General features: G+C 43.7%; 1 long non-coding RNA gene across 1 annotated transcript in view; it reads right to left on the reverse strand.

Annotated features, from left to right (window-relative positions):
- Positions 1-7337: 7337 nt before the first annotated feature.
- The window catches only part of LOC132536781 (uncharacterized), a 43517-nt gene continuing 27149 nt past the window's right edge, over positions 7338-23705 (reverse strand). Inside the window, exons 2-5 of the long non-coding RNA XR_009548311.1 lie at positions 16220-16352; positions 13687-13777; positions 11420-11483; positions 7338-7373 (exon numbers count right to left, since the gene is read on the reverse strand). This is a non-coding gene — a long non-coding RNA (uncharacterized LOC132536781). The remainder of the gene's footprint in view (positions 7374-11419; positions 11484-13686; positions 13778-16219; positions 16353-23705) is intronic.

Below are 23705 nucleotides of genomic sequence, written 5' to 3' on the forward strand. Positions count from 1 at the left end.
CTATTAGCGACAGGACTCTAACATCATAATCAGCTGTATTTATTTTATTTATTCATTTTGAATGTATGTAGAGACAAAGATGAAGAACCGAGGTGCAGAACTGTTCTACTATTTCTAAAACTTTCCCCCCTCCCTGCCTCGCGGGTGGGGACTGGGGCTGAAACCAAGGTTACCAACATGGCAACTTAAGTACTCTACTGGGTGACACACAAACTGCCCACTTTTCTCAATTTTTAAGAACTTCCCATAGTCTTGAATACTCAGATTGTCTCCAGGCATGTCATTCATCTGACTTCCTTATATTTCACTGTCCCTGCTGGGGAGCCAGCATAATGGTTCTGCATGTCACAGGCTTTCATGCCTGAGGCTCTGAAGTCCCTGGTTCAATTATCAGCTCCACCATAACCTGGAGCTGAGCAGTGTTTCTCTTTTTGTATCTCTCATTAAAAATATAAATTATATATTTATATTTTTAGGGTCCAGGCAGTGGTGCACCTGGTTGAGCGCACTTTACAGTGCACAATAACCCAGGTTCAATTCTCTGGTCTCTGCCTGAGGTGGGGAAAGCTTCAAGAGCAGGGAAGCGGGGCTGCAGGTACCTCTCTGTCTCTCCCCTTCTCCATCTCCCCCTCCCCTCTAGATTATTAATTGTGTGCTAATCCCAAGACACATGCACAGCTATGTTTATATAGCTATATAGTTGGTAAGTCTAATGTGGAACCAACCTAAACACAGACAACTAGATAACCATGTTAGAATGGGGCATGGCTGGTGATGCACACAGCTGAGACTGCTCTTACCATACACAGGGACCTGGGTTTGAGCTCCTGATCCCCACCAGCAGGGAGGATGTTTAATGAGTGGGGAAGTAGGTTTGAAAGTCCCTCTCTCTATATATCTCTTTTCTTTTTTTATTTAATTCCCCCCCAAAGATAATTGCTGGGGCTCAGTGCCTGTACTACAAACCCACTGTTCCTGGAGGCTCTTTTTTTCTTTTGTTGCCCTTGTTGTTTATCTTTGTTGTAGTTATTATTATTGTTATTTCTGTCATAGTGGTTGGAAATTGAGAGTAGGGGAAGACAGAGAGGGGGAGAGAAACATAGACACCAGCAGACCTGCTTCATCCCCTTGTACAGTGACCCCTCTGCAGGTGGGAAGTGGGTGGCACCAATGTGGATTCCTAAACTGGTCCATAAACTTCCTGCCATGGGCTCTTAACCCACTACACCAGTCCCCCTCCCTTTTTTCTTCCCACTCACCTCTTAATTTCTCTCTGTTCTAACACATAAAACAGAAAATTAATGACCATTACTCATACTACCACACCACTGATAAACTTGATGATAATAATAATAATAATTTCAAGTATATACTTAATATGAAAATATTTTGCAATTTAAAAAAGAGATAGTACCATGTCCTTTTGGACAAAGAATATAGAAAATTGGAACAAAAGAACTTGGAAAAAAGTGAAAGAAATAGAAGCAGCCAAGCTGACTTCTAAGATTATGTGAAAACTATGGTGGTTCCTCTTGTGGACAGAAGTACAGAACTTTGGCAATGGGTTTGGTGTGGAATCACGGCTGTCCATATTATAATCTTATAAAGCATTACTAAATCCCTAATACAAATGTTAAAAAAGATATTTAGTTATAACTATCATTTTCCCCCTTTATTCCTCTGGTCTTTTAAAAACAGTTTTAGCACTTTTAACTCAGGAAGACTAAGTGCCATTGCAAAGCAGAATAAATTTAAACCTGTAAGTTACAAAAATAAAAACAACAAAAAATAACTACTTATCATAATCAGAAAGTACCTTGGGAAGGAAAAAAAGACATTCACAGAGCCAGAGCAATCTCTATTTATACTAATATGAAAACAGAAAAGAGAAGCATGAAAAGTTGTTTGTGGCTATTGGTGATTTAACAACTGCGTAGTATCAGACACGACTTAGGCTCTGAGAGAGGAAAGAAAGCACACGTCTTCTGCCCACCAGAAACCACAATTCAGGTGTAAACAAGCATAATGTTAGCAACATTCAAGCAGCAGTGATTCTAAAGAGTTAGTGATGGGCTTCAAACCAATGGAAGTCATGATGCTGACAGTACAATGGAGAAAAGAATTCTAGTGGGTCTGAAAAGAGAAGAGCACCAAGCCTCCTTTAAAGAATACTTAGACTCTGATGAAAACATAATAAAGGGAGGAAAAGCACAGGTGTCACAATGAGTTCCATGAAGCTTTCTTGACACAGTAAACTGACCTCCAAACCCAGCTTCAGCTCACAACACCTACATGGCAGCACTCAGGGCTGCTCCTGGCTCCTTCAGGTCCCTGCACCAAACCTTGGTGCTATAAGTCTATTTTGCAAACACAACTGCAGTGACCGGGAGGCAGCATAGCGGTTACACAAAAGGCTTTCATGCCTGAGACTCTGGACTCCCAGTGGAACCTCTGGCATGACCACAAGCAGAGCTCAGAGGTGCTCTGGTTGTTTTTAAAAGCAGAATTATTGTGTCCCAGGAGGGACCTCAGAAGTCACAAAGCAGGGCCTGCAAGCATAGGATCCTGAATTTGGTTCCAGCACTGAATGTGCCAGAATGATACTCTGGTATGTTCTCTTGAGAAGAATTTGACACAAAGAATTCACTGTTCCAGCAGATGTAGAGAGCATAATGGTTCTGCAAAAAGACTCTCATACCTGACACTCCAAAGTCCCAGGCTCAGCAGCTCACACCACCATAAAATAAGCCGGAGTTGAGCAGTGCTCTGGTATAATAAATAAAACAAATAAATAAATAATAGAGAGAGACAAAGAGAAGGAGGGAGGAATAATAAAGAAAAGGGAATTTATAATAAAGAAAAGCAATGTCCAATATCTAGAAAACTGAATTTTCACTAATTTGTAAAGAGCAGCTATGCCTATAACTGGCATCCACACAAAGCTCAGAGGTGCTATGGTTGGTTTTTTTTTTTTAATATTTATTTTATTTATTCCCTTTTGTTGCCCTTGTTGTTTTATTGTTGTAGTTATTATTGTTGTTGTCGTTGTTGGATAGGACAGAGAGAAATGGAGAGAGGAGGGGAAGACAGAGAGGAGGAAAGAAAGATAGACACCTGCACACCTGCTTCACCGCCTGTGAAGCTACTCCCCTGCAGGTGGGAAGCCAGGATTCGAACCAGGATCCTTATCCCATTCCTTGTGCTTTGCGCCACCTGCGCTTAACCCGCTGTGCTACAGCCTGACTCCCTCTGGTTGTTTTTAAAAGCAGAATTACTGTGACCCAGGAGGGAGCTCAGAAGTTAGAAAGCAGGGCCTGCAAGCATAGGATCCTGAATTTGGTTCCAGCACTGAATGTGCCAGAATGATGCTCTGGTATGTTCTCTTGAGAAGAATTTGACACAAAGAAGTCACTGTTCCAGCAGGTGTAGAGAGCACATTGGTTCTGCAAAAAGACTCTCACACCTGACACTCCAAAGTCCCAGGCTCAGCAGCTCATACCACCATAAAATGAGCCAGAGTTGAGCAGTGCTCTGGTAAAACAAACAAACAAACAAATAATAGAGAGAGACAGAGAGAAGGAGGGAGGAATAATAAAGAAAAGGGAATTTATAATAAAGAAAAGCAATGTCCAATATCTAGAAAACTGAATTTTCACTAATTTGTAAAGAGCAGCTATGCCTATAACTGGCATGTAAAGTCAACCTATCCTCATTCCAAGACACTGTTTTGCAAATGCTACCTGTGAAAAAACAGTTTAAAATAATGTGGAAAATGAACCCTTTAACACACATAGTTCACCAAGTAGAGCAGGCTGCCCAGAATTGGACCCTGGCCCTACATGGGAAGAGAATGGACCAGGAGAAGTTTCAATGCAGTCAGTATGCCATCTGTCTCTCTTCACCTCTCTTGTCCCTCTGTCTGAATGAAAAAGCAGCCTAGAAGTGGTGAAATCAAGCATACAGGAGGTCCTAGATCCACAAGGTTAATAATGCTTGAAGTATAAATGCAGTTCAATTCCACTTAACTAGAGAAGGACATTCACTGATGGAATGAAAAACCATAAATGTAAATAAAGCCCTCACACTTCAGGATTATGTAGTACATAAAACAATCTTAAATGTTTCTTAGAACACTGAGTTCCTTAGCGAAAACTTCTCATACAACTATGTGTATGTGTATATATACAGATACACACTTCCTTACAAGCTGAGATTCATTCATGATGCTACCTAATCAAGGATGGTTTTTGTATTGCTACAGCCTTTGAATATTTCCTATGACTAATTGCACTAAGTTAATACTTTAAATTCTTGGAACTAAAATAATCTAGCAGAGACACCAGATGTACTGCAAAACCTTTCTAGAAGGGATTTCAGAAGAGTATTAATCCTTACTGTGTTAGGGCATTCATAGTCCTGACTAAATGGAGTTTTCTCATGTGTGCCTGGAATGGTCTTCTAATCCTTTTTTTAAAATTAATTTTATTTATTTTTTTGAGAGCGATGCAGAGAGAGAGAGACACACACACACAGAGAAACACCAGAGCACTGCTCAGCTCAGGCTTATGGTGGTGTGGGGGATTGAACCTGGGACTTAGGAGCCTCAGGCATGAGAGTCTGTTTGCGTAACCATTATGCTCTCTCCCCCACTCTGTATTATCAACTTTAAGAGAAAGGAAACAATAGTAACTCACTCCCTGGCCCATGTTAGAAAAGGTTGTTACCCACTAGATGATGAGACAAGGACCTGCAGAGTAATTGAATTCCAGCCAAAGCCAAATGGGCAAAATCTAAAACACACGAGGTATTTGTAAAATTAAGAACAATACATTTGGGAAAATAAAAATAAATGACTGAAAGGCTATTACTATGCACTATATACTGATCTAAAAACTGTATTCTACAGAACTTCAGTTTAATCCTAACAATACATAAGTGAGCCACCTAAATTAGGAAGTGACTTCTGTCCATAAAATCTAGTTTAAATTAAGGACAGAAGAACTTCTTTCTGTGGAAAACTAGAGTTTAGTGCTTAGACCCCAGAGTCTGCAGATGAGGTGCAGGGGGTTCATTGGACTCTGGTGGAAGATAAGGTGTTGCAACACATTTTGAAAAAGGGAAGATATCAATTTCTGTAACACTGGTTTATGAATCTACCTCAACTCAAAACAGCCTATTGTTAATCTTCAAAATTCCTTTCAGTTTATTTTTCTACTTAGGAAAGAATGATTTAAAAAATAGTAGTTATCAAGTGGGCACAATTTCTCCCCGTCTCTGACAGTCACCTGCACACTGACTCCACAGCCATCTTAGCCTTTCTGCCACCCTTGGGCAGAGTGGGTATCTCCAGCACCCACTCTTCCTCTTCCTGTTACAGCACAAGGCCTGGTCTTGTTGCAACAGGCCAAGCCCAGTCTAAAGTCTGCCATGTATCTGGCTTTTTCTTGCTAATTTTTTTTAAATGAAGGGAAAGGGCATTTAAAAAATATAATTATTGGTTTATTCCCTTTTGTTGCCCTTTTTGTTTTATTGTTGTAGTTAATGTTGATGTTGTTGTGGGATACAACAGAGAGAAATGGAGAGAGGAGGGGAAGACAAAGAGGGGGAGAGAAAGACAGACACCGGCAGAATTGCTTCACTGACTGTGAAGAGACTCCCCTGCAGGTGGGGAGCCAGGGCCTTGAACCTCTTCCTTATTTCTTAAGTTCCATCTATAAGTGAGATTTCCAAATACTCATCTTTCTCCTTCCAACAAATGGTACTAAACATGGCCACCTGAAGTTCCATACAGTAGGACGTAAGAGGATAATTTCTCCATCTTCAATGGGTGAGTAGACTTCCCTTGTGTATATGGACCACAAGCATTTAAAACACTGTTAACCCGTCTGTTAACCTTCGCGGTTGCTCCCGGATTTGGACCCACCTGTGCACTGATCATTTTGGAGACCTATTTGTCTCCTTTTGCATGGCAGTTTTTTAATCCTCTGCTTATTTCCTTTCTGTGTGTGCCTAAGTTGGGCGTGTGTGTGTGTGTGTGTGTGTGTGTGTGTGTGTGTGTGTGTGTGTGTGTATTTCCCACAACTAGAAGGCATTGCTGTCTCAACTTACCTGACACCAACATTTCATTCAAATGCTTCTAATGTAACACTGGCTCTGACTGGCCTGCTCTGGGCTCCCAATGTGGGAAAGGGCCCACAGTTCCTCTGTGACACTGTGTCTGTCTGGCTGCAATCACAAGGCCAACACTTCCACTTTGTCTCTCTTTGGTGGGGATCAGTCAGATTCCTCTCTTTGACATCAAATGAGCCAGATTGTTCCTTAGTTCTCATTTCTTTTGTTTTCTTTATACTTTCCTTCTCTTCCCTCCTTCATGTCTCTCTCCCTCTCCCTCTCCCTGTTCCTCTCTCTCTATATATATATATTTGTAAACTGGCACATGTATTTATGACCAGAAAGTACCTCATCAATACCCTTTGCAACCTTGTGTGAGTTGAGTAACTGTTGCAAAGTTACCAGTCACCAGCAGACTCTAGCAAGTGTTCAGACTGGTCAGCACAGGCAATGCAGACAGGTTGTTTATAGTGACTTCTCAACTGAAATTGAACAGCCAAGGTTTTAACACAATGGCTCCCTTAATATTCTGTGATGTCTGAACTTGATCCACTGTGGGAGCCTGGCCTTGTCGGTCCTCTAGTTACAGCCTGAGCCTTTCACGAACAGGAGGTGATGAACACCTTGCTGCTTTCAGAAATTCCAAAAGGGACCAGGGTGAATCTGGAATAACAGAGAGCACATGTTCCCCAGCATGAAGACTGAGTACAAATCCCTGGGCCCTTTACAAGGGGAAATGCGAGGATTTATGATATGTATACATTTCACTTTCTTGCACTCTGGTCTGGTAAGAGACACAGTGCACAGAGACAGAGTCCTGTGTGAGAGAGGCTCCAGAGACAAAGAGGAGGAGCCACTATCTACCTACAGCCACTGAAAAATAAGAACCCTCCCTAGCAGTGAGCTGGGTCTGATTTCACAACAGGAAGTGTCCCCAAGTTGGACTGTGTTGGGTCTTGGGCCCTGCCTGTACGACCCCCTCACCCCTACAGGTGGCTTTCAATGTCAGGAGCCACATCAGGATGGCAGTCATGGGCCCAGAGGGGACACTTGCAGAATGGCTGGGGTTCACCAGTGCTCCCTGCTGGTTCCTACTCAGTGTCTGGGCCTGAGGACACACTGACCTGGGTTCTCCTCAGAGGTCTGCTCCAGATGGCAGGGCTCTGCCATGATGGAGACAGAAGTGGAGTCTTGTGGTCTCCGGCGCAGCAGCTCAATAGTTGGCAGCTCACTCATTTCCTATCCACAGTCTTGTTGATGCCCTACACGGAGAACAGTCAACATGCAGACTCAGGCTGAAGAATGGTACCAATCAGGCCAACTCACCTTGAGCTAGTGCCCACATGGTGCCTTAGGTCCTCCCTCTGGGCGTCAGGATGGAGCCACTGTGTCTGTGGGAACATCACTGCACTCAGCCAGGGAAACCCTACAGAAAGCAGGTGCCCAGGCATAGAAATTGCTGAGTCCATGGGAGCAAGCTTCCCAGGTTCCCTTGCTTATAATGCAGACATCCCTTGGTACAGGGTGCAATAGGAACTTTATATTCCGTGATGTCTAGGGTGACATTGCACTGGGTTTGTCTTTCTTCCAGTAGAGGAGGGAGATAGATCAAAAATAACAAGAGGCCGGGAGGTGGGGCACCAGGCTGAGGGCACACATGACCATGTGCAAGGATCTGGGTTTGAGTCCAAGTTCCCAACATGCTTAGAGATGAAACACGCTGCAGGTGTCTATCGTTCTTTATTCTCTCTTTTCCCCTCCAATATATCTTTATTCAATAAAATAGGAAAAAAAAAAAAAAAGGAAAACGACTGACAGGACCAGTGAATTCATGGTGCCAGTAACCAGCTCCATCCACTGAATTACAGGATAGCAGAGAGAGAGGAAGAAAGATAGGGAGAGGGAGAGGGAGAGAGAGAAAGGCAGCAACACAGCACTGACACTTATTTCCATCATATGGTGAGGATTGAGCTTGAACCTGGATCTGGCACAGGAAAAGCTGGCGACTGCAGTACGAGGGCTCTTCTCCTGGGCCCATTAGTAACTTCTGCTAGGATCCTGTCTGAGAACACTCCTGCTCGTCCATGCCCAATACCATTGAGATCTGTATTTCTATGGCAGATTATTTGTCAGTTCTGACACTAAATGTGTCCTTCTTTAGAAAAGATTTGATTTACTGTTTCTTGTGAATAAAGATAAGAGATATTGAGAGGAGAGATGAGGGTAGAGAGATAGACAGGAGCATGTAGTTCTGTTTCCCTGTCCATCAAGGTTCCCTGTTGCAGGTGGGGGCTAGGGACTAGAACCTGGATGCTTGTGCACTGTAATTTGTGCGCTCTACCAGATATGCCACTGCCTGTGCCCTGACATTGCCCTTCTAAACTGTGCCTTTACAGAGATCTGTTAAGGAGTCAAACAAATGAAGGTAGGAACACTGATGGCTGCTGTGATTAAATAACTGCAATGGATTGTGTGGAATTGCTCTGCTCACTATACTGCCACATGAGGTCAGTCTAATAGACTTTAAATGTTTCTTTTCTTTTATTATTTACTTAACTGCTATGGTCTTATGACCCACTAGTTCCAGAAGACCTTTTCTTTTGAATCCTTTAAAAAGAGCCAAGGTGGCCAGGCGCTAGTGCAGCAGGTTAAGTGCACATGGTGTAAAGCTCTAGGACTGACCTAAGGATTCCGGTTCGAGCCCCTGGCTCCATAAGTGGAGAAGCAGGTCTGAAGGTGTCTGTCTTTCTCTGCCCTCTCTCTCTTCCTCTCCTCACTAGATTTCTCTCTGTCCTGTCTAACAACAATGATAGTAATAACAAAAGCAATTATAATAACAATAAAGAACAAGGGCAACAAAAGAGGAAAATAGCCTCCAGGAGCAGTGGATTCATAGTACAGGGCACAGAGCCCCAGCAATAGCCCTGGAGGCAGAGAAAGAGAGAGAGAGACAGAGGTTTTGAGATAGAGATCCAGGCTCACTGCAAGCCTCCACTGATCATGGAGTCTCCCCTCTGTGCTGTTTGAGCTGATGTGATGTGCACATGGTGTGTGAACCTGGGGCTTCCTACACAATAAAATGAACTTTGCTGTGGGAGCTCTGTGCCAGTCCTAGAATGTCCTTCTCCTTGTCAGGGCTACAAAGGAACAGCAGGCACTTTGCTCTATGCTCCCATCCCACTGCTCCTTCCAGCCCATGGAGTCACCAAAGAGAGGACGCAGGGGACTGAAAACCCAGAAGCCAAGTACAAAGCCAGAGCTGACACAGGGAGTAACTGTGCATAACAACAGTGGCTAGTACTTCATGCTTAGGATTGCTTTCCCTTGCCCTTCCCAAAATTGAGAAAGATAGTTTGCTGTGGTGTGGATTTGAGTTTTAAAAATGTGGTTCATTTCTTTTTCTTTTTTTTCCCTAAAATGTTTTCTTAAAGACGTTTTAAAATATTTATTTATTTACTTTTGTTGCCCTTGTTGTTTTTATTGTTGTAGTAGTTATTATTGTTGATGTTGTCATTGTTGGATAGGATAGAGAAATGGAGAGAGGAGGGGAAGACAGAGAGGGGGAGAGAAAGACAGACACCTGCAGACCTGCTTCACCACCTGTGAAGTGACTCCTTTGCAGGTGGGACGGTTCATTTCTTAATGAGAGAGAGAGAGAGAGAGTAGAGAAAGGAGGAGGAGGAGAAGGAAAGAGAGAAGCAGAGTGTCACTATGGATGGGCACTGAGGATGCTGCACTAAGCAGCTCACAGTCCTCTGACAGTGCTCTAGCTCGCAGTCTGGGAAATGGAGCTCATTTCTGAGGTATAGAGAGGAAAGTCTCTTTGCATTCTGATCTTGAGGATTTAACTTGGACTGTAAATGCACAACACTAAGAGGGCTGGGAACTCAGTCTGAGAAACACCAAGTGCAGGTGTTCAGCACATGAACACCTGAGCCTGGACACAAGCCTCTAGCTATCTTCAAATGCTGAGTACATTCTGCCATGGGGCTGGGGTTCAAGAAATACTTCTGTGTGGACTCAGAGGTGTGACCTCACTTGAAAGGAGTCTCAGAAATACAAGGGCCTTTTTTGCAAAGAAATATACTAGCAAGGGCAACCAAAAGGAATAAATAAATAAATAGACTAGCAGAATCCCATACTGAAAATAAAAAGCTGTGAGGAAAAGAGAGTGTAATTTGTATTTCTATAAACATCAAGAAAGAAAGACATGATTAGTGAAGTAAATGAATAAATCGATTAACATTTTTTTTCTTTTCCTGTTTTTTTTTTTTTTTTTTTTTTGCCTCCAGGGTTATTTATTCCTTGGGCTTAATAAGAGTCCACTTTTTCTGGTGGCCTATTTTTTCATTTTATTGGATAATACAGAAATTGAGAGTGGAGAGAGAGAAAGATGGACACACCTGCAGACCAGCTTCCACTCTTGTGAAGCGACCCCCCTGAGGTGGGGAGTGGGATAAACCTTGATTCTTGCATGGGTCCTTGTGCTGACTACTATGTGTGCTTAACAGGGTACACTGCCAGCCCCCTAAACATATATATTTTTAAATTTTTATGATATTTATTTATTTATTGATGGGATAAAGACAGCCAAAAATTGAGAGGGAAGGGGGTGATAGGCAGGAAGACACCTGCAGCACAGCTTCACCACTCATGAAGCTTTCCCCCTGTAGGTGGGGAACAGGGGCTTGAACCTGTGTCCTTTAGCATTGTAACATGTGCTCTCAAATGGGTGTGCTACCACCCAGCCTCTCTCTCAAAACATTTTTTCAAGACAGCACTTCTTGGTGAAAAAAATAGAGAGAAGACTTCACCTCTCTGGCTAACAACACCATCAAGCATGGCTAGAGGTGCAGAGGTGCAGGTCTGAGGTTGTTTTTTTTTTTCTTTTTTTTTTTTTTTCCTGAGAACATGTAGCAGAAAATGTGGAAAGGGGATGAAAAAGACACTGGGAACAGGTGAGTTTGGGACAGGGGTATTGATGCCTTTACATTGTACAATGCCTGTTTTCTATTTTCATTATTTTAAAGAAGCATTTTACCTAAAACAAATTACACTGTGATGACAAAATGAATAGAAAGACCCAACAACTATATTGTTCCCAAGATTTACAAATTGGTGTATTCTTCAATGTATTAAAGAAAACCTTTAGGAAGTCAGGTTTGACTTTTGTGCCACAGTAAGGGCTGGTCAGGATGTATGAAATGTGTGAAGACAATTAAGCTAAATACTAAACAGCTGCTACTGAGAGAGTTTTGAACTGCTATTTTAAATCTAACATCCCAACTTAGAATATCTTGACACTCACCCATCAATGTGTCTGGAGTCTCATTTTCCTTAGAAGTCAGACACATCTAATGCTGTGCAGGAACCTTGAATTAAAAAACAAAAACAAAAAACTGGAGTTACAACCCACCTTTCACAGGATCTACTTGAAGAAAACTTGTCTTTAGCTTCCCTAAGGTTCACAAAGAATGAATCAACTAAAAATATAAATTCTCTTAGCTCCACAGACTTCACTATGGTTGGAGAGTAAACATTGCTGATTTCAGTAACTCTTTAACTGAATGCATAAGAACAATATATGTTTAAAACACTAATGTCAACATTTGTATTTCTTCTTGCAGTGTGACTGTTTCCTTGTAAATGAGAAATATATATTCTAGCAAATTCAGCTCTTTGCAAATCAAGTTTAAATACAGATCATAGTTTAAAATAAGTATCACCAGGGCCACGTGCATCTGCATGAACAGGGATTGCTGCCAGGTGGCTTCTTGCTGATACAGGAGGAGAAGTTCTGCTCATCCAGCAGGGTTCCCAGGGCCTGGGAGTTCCTGGTAATGCCCTGGAATCCCGACCAGGGGACTCGCCCATCAGCAAGGACACCTGTGAACAAGACACTGAGCTCTGGGATGAGCAGAGGAGGAGGTTCCTGTCTGCTCAGTAGAGGCTTGGAGAGAATGGAGGACAGCTAAATATGGGGCCTGGGGCAGGTCCACTTCCTACTGAGGCTCAGTAGGACAGAAAGGAGGGGACAGCAAACTCCTATTTAATACAAGAAGGGATTCTCCTACATCAACATGGGAATATTTGTTAATAGATGAGTTGATACATGCATCCTGGTTTTCCTACCTGAGACCCAAGACTTCTAAAATGGAACCCAAATATAGTCCCTTACAAAGGCTTTCGGCAAGAACGCTCTATTCCTTGATGGAACAGAGCCTTTGTGCAATCTTATAATAGTGACTCCAGAACACCGACAGTCAGAAAAGGAGTCTCATCCCGAGAAGGACTGTCAGGCTCAGCTGTATTGTTAGTTACAGATAGATATGCCCTGGTGTAGACTCTGATTTTCTGTGACTGATGACAATAGCTGGTCTATTTTATTTTTTGGGGGGCAGGGCAAATGGAGATGATTAAACAAGTTAATTTAATGAAACCTCATCCTTCATCATCTGTTAAGGCAAGATTCAAGTACAGTTTCCTCAGGTTTCAGTGAAGTAAAAATATTATTGACAACAACAACAAGAACAAAAAGCTGAACTATATGTTAATAAAGTAAGAGTCACCTTAATAAAAGGTATGTTATATGATTTTCATTCTTGGTGTAAGATCTTTTTTCTCAACATAGAGACAGAAAAACAGAGGGGCGAAGAGACAGACAAATAGACAGACAGAGAGACAGAGAGAGATGGTGTCAAAGCTTTTTTCAACATGGAGGGTCTAGGCTTGAGGCTTTGTCATACAAAAGCAAGGTAGTGCTTTACCTAAGAGAGCCTTTTCCCCTTCCTCTGATGCAAAAGCTTATCAAATCATTTTTTTTTCTGTAGTAGGAATATTAGAAGCATAACATGGAATCATGAGGGAATATGAAGCTGGAGAATTAAAAAAAATTAGTCCTGACAATCAACATCCAGTCAATATGTGGGAAGTAAGTCAGTGGAGTGAGGTCAGAGCCACATTCTAGCTGAGTCAAGGCCACTTCAGCCCAGGCTGTGCTCAGAGTCCCTTTCACCCTCCAATACTCTCTGTGCATGGGAGTTCCCCACTACAAGTATGGATTGACAGGCCTGGCAGTGCATCTGCTCCCAGGGTGGCCAGGATACTGGACACACACTGGGGTGGGGAAGGCCTCTTCCCAGGCCCTAAAGGTCCTGCTCTAATGACAGAACAATGTACCTACAGAGAAGCCCATGCAGGATAGGATCTGGGCATATGAAATAAAAGCCACCTCTAGCCTGTGGACAACACGAGACCCAGGGAGTCATTTCATCTGGGAATCAAAGTCAGCACATAGCATCCAATGCTCATGTTCAAGCTGATAATTGTAGGGCCTGTAAATTATCTCTTAAATATCCATGTCACCCCTGGCAGAAAAAGGGTTGGCCACACTGACCTAGAGCAATTCCCAAAATAAAATACCTTTCTAGAAATGACTTCGGATGAGAATTGGGTCCCTGCCTGTAACCTTCCCTGAACCCCCGCACCCCCCACATGCGAATGGTCCTGTGTCATGATCCTGCTTCAGAAAGGGAGACATCCCAGAGGAGGCACTTTGGGAAGGCTGGGGCTCACCTCTCCCCTGCTGGCTCCTTCTCTACTGCCTGGCCTTGCGGACCAGCTGCCCTGGGGTCTCTGAAGTCATCTGCTCCAGATGGAAGGGCTCCTTGAAGGTGGGAAAAGACCATGAAATGGTGAGTCCAGATAAAGTACCTGAGGGGATTCTGAATGATCCTTTTACATTTACCATTTTTTTCTAGGTTATCTCAGTAAATCATAAGGGACAGGGACCTGTGAAAACACTGAAAACACCATTTGTAAGGATGACAATTAACTGAGGGAAATTGTTATTTGTTTATGCTGAGGAACTTTTAATTTTTTCCCCCAAGGGTTGTTGCTGGGGCTTGGTGCCTGCACTATGAATCCATTGTTCCTAGAGGCCATTTTTCCCATTTTTGTAGTTGTTATAGCTGCTGTTGTTGGACAGGACAGAGAGAAATCAAGAAAGATGGGGAAGACAGGGGGAGAGAAAGAAAGACACCTGCAGACCTGCTTTACTGCCTGTGAAGCGAGGCCCCTGCAGGTGGGGAGCCTGCAGTTAGAACCTGTATCCTTAACCTGGTCCTTGCACTTCTTTTTTTAATTTTTTTTTTATTTAAGAAAGGATTAACAAAACCATAGGGTAGGAGGGGTACAACTCCACACAATTCCCACCACCCAATCTCCATATCCCACCACCTCCCCTGCCAGGGTACTGGAGAACTCTCCTCAAATTAGAGTAGTCCTTCTCCATGGGAAACATTTGATAAGAAGTCCAGAAAGTCTCAGTGGAAATCCCCATGCATATCCCAAGGTCTATGATCATGGTCATAAAGAACCAAATTATGGCCCAGAGCAAAATGTAGTCCTTTTCCTCAGGAAACATGGGAGAGGGAATCCAAAAAGTCCAAGGAGAAATCTCAGTGCATCTCCCAAGCTCTATGATTAGGGTCACAAGAAACCAAAGTTCCTGGTCAGGGAAACAAAGTGTGGCCCAGAGCAAAATGTTCCAGAGACAGAGTAACTATCTCATGATGAAACAGTAGAGGCTTTGGCAAACCTCTTCATAACTGGAAGAGAAGACCATAGTGCATAGGTAGGCAAAGTCTTCACTTATCTGGGAGTTATCCTCTTCATAAGTGGAAGAGAAGACCATAGTGCATAGGTAGGCAAAGTCTTCACTTATCTGCGCAGGTCCAGTCCCACATTGTAAGCGCCATTATGTTGTTTTCGACAGGCTGGCTTCACGGGCGGGTAACAGACGACCAGGGACTCATGGTTGAGCTCTACGCAGTATCTCTTTATTCATACAGGACGCAGCACAATCTATACCAAGCTAAGCTAAACTAACTACAAACAATCTTGTCCTTATAAATATACTAGCCCAGTAGGGTGGGAACAGGATGTGATGCAGAGAGGGTGAAAAGAAAAGAAAAGTGACTGGTGAAAATCAGGGTATGACAAGGAGAGGGGGCGGAGCAGGCAAGAATTCTACCACTGAACCACCAATGCCCTGGAGGGAGGGTGGTACTTGTTAACAGCGGTTATGTAAATAGAATGAAGGGGTTATGTAAATAGAATAGTGTTAAGCAGGGGGGATTAAGCTAATGAAATAGAAGGGGTTTTTAGAAGCATACCAATACCCCCAAGGGTTATTGCTGGGGCTTGGTGCCTGCACTATGAATCCATTGTTCCTAGAGGCCATTTTTCCCATTGTTGTAGTTGTTATAGCTGCTGTTGTTGGATAGGACAGAGAGAAATCGAGACAGGAGGGGAAGACAGAGGGGGAGAGAAAGAAAGACAGACACCTGCAGACCTGCTTCACTGCCTGTGAAGCGTGGCCCCAGCAGGTGGGGAGCCTGCAACTAGAAACTGGATCCTTAACCTGGTCCTTTAACTTCTTACCATGTGCGCTTAACCTGCTGTGCTACCTCTTGGCCCCCAGGAATGATGTTTTGCAAGACTGTAGTCATCTGATGGGTTCACATTCATATCTCCCTAAACTACATGTAGAAACTCTCACCCTCAGCCATATGCTATCTCCCTTGAACACAGGGCTTTGGGCCTCTCCCCTGCTTTTAGAAAATTTCTTTGATTCTTGTAGGAGTTTCCAGTTAGTAAACATCACTCCCTTTTTAAAAAAAAAAAATATGTATCATTGGATAGAGACAGAAATAAATTGAGAGAGGAGGGGATACAGAGAAGGAGAGAGCCAGAGACATTTGCAGGCCTGCTTCACTACTCCAGAAGCTTCAACAGGGGCTTGAACCTGTGTGCTTGTGCACTGTAATGTGTGTGCTTATTCAGGACATGACCACCTGGCCCTCAAACTCACTTCCTTACAAAGAGTATGATGACTGACATCAGGAAGAGCCTGATCAACATTATGGAATTTAATAAGCAACATTATTTCTATATTTAGGCTGTAGAGCCACTAAGAATTCCTTTTGCTTCCTATGCCTTTACAGTTTCCCATAAACATAAATATCTGTAGTTTCCCTAGTAAACCAACTGCACAGCATGCAGGTGGTATACCCATTAGAGTGCAAATGTTATCAAGAGCAAGGACCTGGGTTCCGTTTCCTGCTTCCACCTGCTCTGGAGAAGCTTCATGGGCTATGACGCGGTGCTATAGGTGTCTGACTCTCTTCCTCTCCACCCTCTCCAGACAGGAATGCCACTCTTGTTTTTGCTGAACTGACCTGCAGTGCAAGAAATTGGGAAGAAATAAGTTCAACTCCACAAAATACTGATGTCCATATTTCCTTTTTTTATCTGTGGGCCTCCTGTGCATGATTACACTGTGCCAGATGACCCATGTTTTCTTTTGTTTTTCCCTTTTAATGTTCAGAAGAGAACGAGAGAGAATAACTAAGACTAAAGCTTCATGCTTGAGCCACTGGCTTTACAGACAAGTAGATGAAAAGGTTTTAAATGTAAAAGTCATGACCACATGGAAAACCAAGATGGAGGTCTTAGGAGAAAGTAACCAGGAAGCTGTTCCTGGGCCAGCCTAGAACCAGTGACCTCTTGTCTCTGCTGGTGGCTCTCCTGGATCTTTGCAAGTAGGCAGACACCCACAGGCTAAGCAGAGGCACTGAGTGCTTGATCCTGAAGCTCCTTTCAAACTTGGAGAGACAGAGAGAAGCACTCTGTCATTCTCCCCTCTGCTCTTAGCCCAACCCATGAGCTCCTGCAGCTCTGTCCTCATCTGGCAGCTCAGCAAGGGTGGGGAGAGGGGCCTGAGCACTGTGTGTGCTGACTGACCCTGGAGACACCACACCACAGGCAGGAAGGTCCTGCCCTCAGAGCTGAGGCTCCAGTGTGGCTGCACTCTGCACTTCTGGGTTTACAAATGCCATTCAGAGAATGCTGAGTGTTCCTTTCCTGTTGCTGAATTTCTGATATTTATACTTTGTTACACTTAATGTATATACTACATTACTAAACCTCATACATTAGTAGAAATGATGAACTTTTTAAGTCGGGCCTTCTAAATTATTTCAGGCCTTCACAGAAAAGAACACATGATTGGAAAAAAGATTTCAATAGCTTTTTCATAAAAGAATGAAATAAATAAATTTATTTAGAGTTTCTTTCAAGTTTTTATTTAGGATGAGAGGAATAGATCACCAGGTAGCCTACTTCAAAACTCCATTTGTTGATTGATGAGAGAGACAGAGATAGAATAACACATGACACAAGCATATGCAGTGCCACAGACCAGACCTGAGATTTATGTTGCTGAGTTGTTTCTACCCAGTGCCAAAAACCATTCTGTAGCTGTCACTTACCTCTTTACTTATCCACCAAGCATAATCCTATTTATCCCAAAGGATACAACATCATCTTTTCTTTCCTAGGGGATACTTCATTGAGTATATGTCCCATAACTTTTTTATCCAGTCATCTGTCAAAGGGCATTTGGTTTTTTCCAAATGGGGGCTACATAGGTCCTAAACTGGAGAAATGTGGGCTGTGGTTTTTCTAGTTGTTCAGGAAGCTTGATGGACGCCTGTCTTTTATTTAGCACTAGACACAGAACCACCTCAACATTATGCCTCTGCCAGGCATCATTCACAGTTTTGGATGAGACCTTGGTTTGCAAGACTGTATGTTTTAGACATGTCCATGCAGCTTCCAGGGCAAGTTTCCAACACTGTCCAGGTCCTGGACCCCTAGGTGCTAATGACCGTCCACCACAAGTGGCTACTAATGAATTCTTATCTGCATCTTCACATTGGCCTACATATTTAAGTTATTTTTCTGAGGAAATGAAATAGTGTCCTATAGTAAGAACTAAAAAAAAAAAGAAAAAGAAAAGAAAAAAGGCCCAATTCTCATGCAACCAACTTTTGAATGGAGATGACAGAAATTCAACAGAAGAGACTACCAATCACAATGTGATTCTAGACTCCTGGAAATATTACCCAGAAAAAAACAGAGGGAAGTGAGGGAGTAAAGGTGAAAGATGAAACCTGACTGACATTGTGGAGAGGACAAACAAGGAAGGCTCCTTGTAAGAGCTCATTTGAAAGGAGACTTATTTGAATTTAATTTCTTTTTTTTTTCCAGAGCTCTGCTCAGATCTGGCTTATGGTAGTAGCAGGGTTTGAACCTGGGACCCTGAAGCCTCTGACAGAAATGTCATTTGCATAGCATTATGCTCTCTCCCTGGCTCTTGATTTATTTTAATCACTGCAGGGAAGAATCCTGGCCCTGCCATCTGCACAGTGCCACTGAATGGCCCTAATGCCCAACTGTATAATATTTAAAATAATTTTTTAGAGAAAGAGAGAGAGAGCAGTTGGAAAAAGAGAGACAGAGTCATCACAGCACCTGTCACCACGCATGACGAGACTGAGGCCATGTATGGTGCTGATGCTCAAATGCAGGGATTCAAACATGGGAGGCATGCACTCTAAGAGATGAGCTATCTCCAGTCACCAAAATGTAAACATACTTTGAATTCATCTAAAATGCCACTGTGAATAACTGCAGGAACGATATAAAATTGAAGGGTAAAATTACACTTCTCACTGATATTTTTAGCTAAAATTGGTGTTAAGTCCTGGACCCAGACATGAACATGTTTATGTCTACAGTGTCAGAGAGAGAAGCCCACACTCCTTCATTTAGACATGGGTCAAGGTCAGTCACATCAGTTTCTGTTTTTAAAGGAAAAATGGAAAGACTCTAAGTTACAGAACAGCCTGACATGTGCTTCCAAAGAACATGAGCTGCTCAGAAGGGTCCCCAGAACAACAATCCACACACTGTTACTGTGGTGCCGATCTCCGCATCTAGGCTTCCTCACCAGCCTGGCCACCACCACTGGTAACACTCTGTCTTAATCTTATCTTCATATTCTCTGAGCACGCTCTTGCCAAACCAGAGGTGTGTGGGCACTCACAAGACTAACTGACCCCACTTCTCTAAGTTGATGTCAATGTCCCTGAAGCCCCGAGGCTGTCCCTCCAAATAAATGTGCAGCACAGGGAGTTTCACCTGGAGCTATTCAGCACTGAGCTCGGCCCCCTAGAGGAAGTCCATCCTGTGACAGAACAGAATTTCTGGGGTCTAAAAACTCAGATGGTGCCCACCTGCAGCCAGGCTTCATCTCTGCACACTGATGTGCTAAGAACGCTGTGCTCTGCACTAAACTCTGCTCCCTCACCTCAATAATAGTAACTCTGAGCTTCCTTCAGAAGTATGTTTAAATTCTAACATGCAGTTCATTCTGACGGAAGAGAACTTCTAACAGCTGCTGGGAAAATGCAAGTGCATCTGCGTGTATCTTCGATGCTGAATCCCAGGCCCCAGACTGTTCTGTTATTTCCCTAACGTGTTCAGTCCTGGCTATGCTGTGTCATGTTCATAGGTAAGGCCTGTAGGACTCCAACATCAGAAGCTAACTCAGTAGGAACCAAAAGGTTTGGGCTCTGTGTGTGCATATGTGTGTGTCTACATCCACACATCACTACCCCTGGCATGTTTGATGAGAGGGCTCAGGGCAAAAGCCATGGCTCAGGTGCTAGCTCATCTGGTAGAGAGCACATGTTACCATAGTAGAGGACCTGGGTTCAAGTCCCTGGTTCCCTCTTGAAGGGGTAAGAACTCAGGAGCAGGTGACCAGTGCTGCATGCGATCATCTTCTCTCTTTATTTTGAATAGAGAGAGAAATTGAAAGTGGAAAGAGAGATTATAGAAAGGGAGAGACACCTGCTGCTCTGCTTAACTGCTCTGTGAAGCCTCCTTTCCCCCCGGGTGAGGACCTGAGACTTAAACCTGGGTCCTTGTACATTATCGTAGCTGAGCTCTATAGTGTGTGACACTATTTCCCCCATCCATCTGGGTGCTCCATCGAATGAAAAATGGGAAAAGAAGAAGATAAAGAACCGCCTCTAGGAATGGTGGAGTTGGGCAGGTGTGGAGTCCCAGCCCTGGAGGGACAAAATGAAGCACAGAGTAAAGGCCGTCTCACACTAAACATTTCCTTGAACTTTCAAAGGTTCAGTGTTCACCTCACTGTTGCCTTCCTTCTAGCTTTTGCTGTTTGTCTGTTTTCCTTTTGCCATCATCTTAATGGGGCCTCCAGGTTTATGGGAGAGTTGACATAAGGGCACAATCCCAATCACTGTCTCTGTAACCTATGGAGACACCCGGTCTCCTGCCCTCAGAAAGCAGAAGCGCCTTTGAAGAAGCTTCTGGAAGCTCCAGGTGGGAAGCAGTGACGTCAAGGTCATAGGCATGTGGCTGAGGTCTCAGACCCACATCACTGAGTGCACCCCTTCTTACCATCCAGCAGGACGGGATCCCCCTGTGCACTGTGACTCCTGGTGGACTTGGGGTGTGGTCTCCAACCCGGGTCCTGGTGCCTCCTCTCAGAGCAGAAGTGCAGACCCATGTGGAACCATGAAATCAGGCAGGAGCAGGAGTGGGAGCAGGAGAAGGAGGCAGAGGCTCAGGGCATAGAGAGAGCAGGGGTGAGTCTTTCCTGGATGAGTCATGGTGTTGAGGGAGAGAAGGCACAACCCAGAAATGGTAGTGGTTACAGCTGTAGGTGGGGCCTTTGGCTTTAAAAGTGGTGAACCTTGAGGGGCTTGCTCTCTTTCTGGGGAATACCATGTGATCAAGGAGAAAGTAAGCGAGTTCATTCCTCTCCCTCTCTTGTACACTAACATGTTTCGTTTTCTCTACAGTTTAGTTTACTTGGATAATCATGCTCTCTTTTTAATTCATTGTTGAGATTGGCGTGAGGCACTTTCAGAATGGGGGCAGATGCCCCCCCCACATTATCTCTTTAACAATTGTGTGGGATGGAGGGGCTGTGAGTCAGTGTTTCCCCCAATAAAGGCCCAGCAGTGTCACTTCACTAAGGTGACCTGGACTGTGTCCTCCTGGCCACCATCACAGGGAAGATTGTGGGGCTGCTGCAGGCAGGGGCAGGTCTTGTGTCAAAGCCCAGCAGCTCCCCCAAGAGCTCCTGTGAAGGGGAGACCCAGGTCCCCAACCAGCACTGGCCCAAGTCAAGGGCCAGGAAGACACCAAGGTCATGACCTCAGAGGTTACAGGGGCCTTTGATTTTTTTTTTCTCAGCTGCTCACTCCCTGCTCAGCTCTGGCTGCTTCTGGTGCTGAAACAGGATTTGGGATCTCAAAGCCCCAGGCTTTCAAGTCATTTGCACAACAATTCTGCTGACTGGCCAACCCATTACAGGGACATTGGCAATGCAGATTGGGATCACAGTGAGACTCCAGTTCACACATCGACATACCTTTAAGATCTGGGGTCTGGGAAAGTGTGGGCAAAGGGAGCCCTGAGAAGTGACACTGCTGGTGGGAATGTAAACTGGTGCAGCCCCTTTGGAAAGCTGCAGGGAGAGTCCTCAAACAAACAAAAAGGGCAGTGCCTTAAGATCCTGCAATACCATCCCTAGGCTTCTATCCAAAGACATGGAAGCACTGGTTCTCAAAGATATCTGAGCCCGGGGGCCAGGTGGTATTGCAGCAGCTTAACTGCACATGGCAGCACAAGGATCCTGGCTTGAGCCCCAGGCCCCCTGCTCCACACATGCAGGGAGGGGTCGCTTCACTGGGGGTGAAGCTGGTCTGCTGGTGTCTGTCTTTCTCTCTCCACTCTCTCTTGCCCCTCCTCTCTCAATTTCTCTTTGTCCTGTCCAACAACAGCAATGCAACAATGGCATCAAAGTTGGAAAAATGGCCTCCAGGAGCAGTGGATTTGTAGTGCAGGCACCCAGCCCCACAGATAACCATGGAGGCAAACACATAAAAAAAAAAAAGGTATCTGAGCCCCATGTTCTCAGCTGCACTGCTTACAGTCGCCAAACAGGAAAGCAAATAGCCAATAACAGATCACTGAATAAGAAGTTATGGGAATAGGTATTAATCATTCCTTGAAAGTTCTGTAGAATTAAATGAATCTTTTTTTACTGGAAACAATGAATAGTGTTGTTTCCAGTCATTAATGTAGGAACACAAGCAGAATGACTTCTGGTCCACTGGGTTATCAAGCAAACTTACCAACATTGATCACGGATGTTTAATAGTGAAATCTGGCCTAATAGTGAAAATATCTAATAGTGAGACCTGGTATCAAGTGCTTTTTTCTTTTTTTCTTCAATTTTTTAAATTTATTTATGTTTATTTTATATTTTCCCTTTTTATTTATTTTTCCCTTTTTATTTGCCCTTGTTGTTGTTGTTGATGTCGTCATTATTGTTATTGATGTCATCATTCCCTTTTTATTTGCCCTTGTTGTTGTTATTGATGTCGTCATTGTTGGATAAGATAGAAATGGAGAGAGGAGTGGAAGACAGAGAGTGGAAGAGAAAGATACACACCTGCAGACCTGCTTCAAAGCTTGTGAAGGGACTCCCCTGCAGGTGGGGAACATGGCAGGCGGGGGTGGTCAAAGCAGGATCCTTACGCAGGTCCTCATGCTTCATGCCACCTGTACTTAACCCACTACACTATACCACCCAAGTCCCATCCACTGCTTTTTTTCCCAGTCCTCTTTTATGATTAACGTCATGAATAACTCCAAATAAACAGTGTGACACGTAACTTTTTAGTATATTCTTGGGAGAGTTTGCTTCCTACCTTGCTGTTCATTACTCCATTTCTCTCTTGTAGTACACAAATGGGCAGAGAGGTAGAGAAATAACTGCATTTGTATGTATAGATAGAGACATGTAGAAATAGGGAACGTTAAAGCAATACTATGCCGTTATTTATCTACTAGGAAAACATATTTCAGAAACTTTATCTCTTGTACTTCTGATACATTTTTGAACTCGAATTTTAGACACTTCTGCTTTATTCTAAGGAATCTGAGGATCAGCAGAATTGCTGTGACTTGAACTGCAGCTCTTTCCCATCTACATTTTTTCCCTCTTTATTTTCATGGAGGTTAAGGGAGCCTTCCTGTGGTTATCAAAGAAAGAACATGCAGAGAAAAAGTCAATCGACTGTGAGAGATGGTTAGGTCTTCTCTTCAAAAGAACACGAATAGAACAACTGTTTAGTACAAACATTCTTTTTTATAAATTGTTATCTGTGACCACCTGTGGCCAGTAGTTTTGTATTCTTTAGGTCAGCTCCCTGCAGTGCCTCCCAATCCTCCAGCAGAGACCCTCATACTCCCTTCCTCCTTTAGACAATGGAGAGATTGTGAGCTCTGAAGCCCAGCCCAGGGGTGGAGGAGTCAGTTCTGCTTCAGATATAAAAGATGGGAGAAGGCTGAGGGGGACATGCTGCTGCCTGAAGGCCACTGTTGGTGGCACGCCCTTTGCAAAAGAATAAATAAATGCCTTGCTTCAATTCCTATTTTTTGCCTTGACAACTATTTTTAATTGGACATCATTTCCAACACTAGGAACCCAGGGATGCTGATGGCTCACCCCACTCCTGCCACCTAACAACATCCCATTTGTTCTTTCTCTCTGGATTTAAAGTCTACTGAGAAATTGAGAGGAAGGGGAGAGATAGAGATGTGGAGAGAAAGAGACCCCCACAGACCTGCCTCATTTCTCC

The sequence above is a fragment of the Erinaceus europaeus genome, chromosome 2 (assembly GCF_950295315.1).
Source record: "Erinaceus europaeus chromosome 2, mEriEur2.1, whole genome shotgun sequence".
NCBI lineage: Eukaryota > Metazoa > Chordata > Mammalia > Eulipotyphla > Erinaceidae > Erinaceus > Erinaceus europaeus.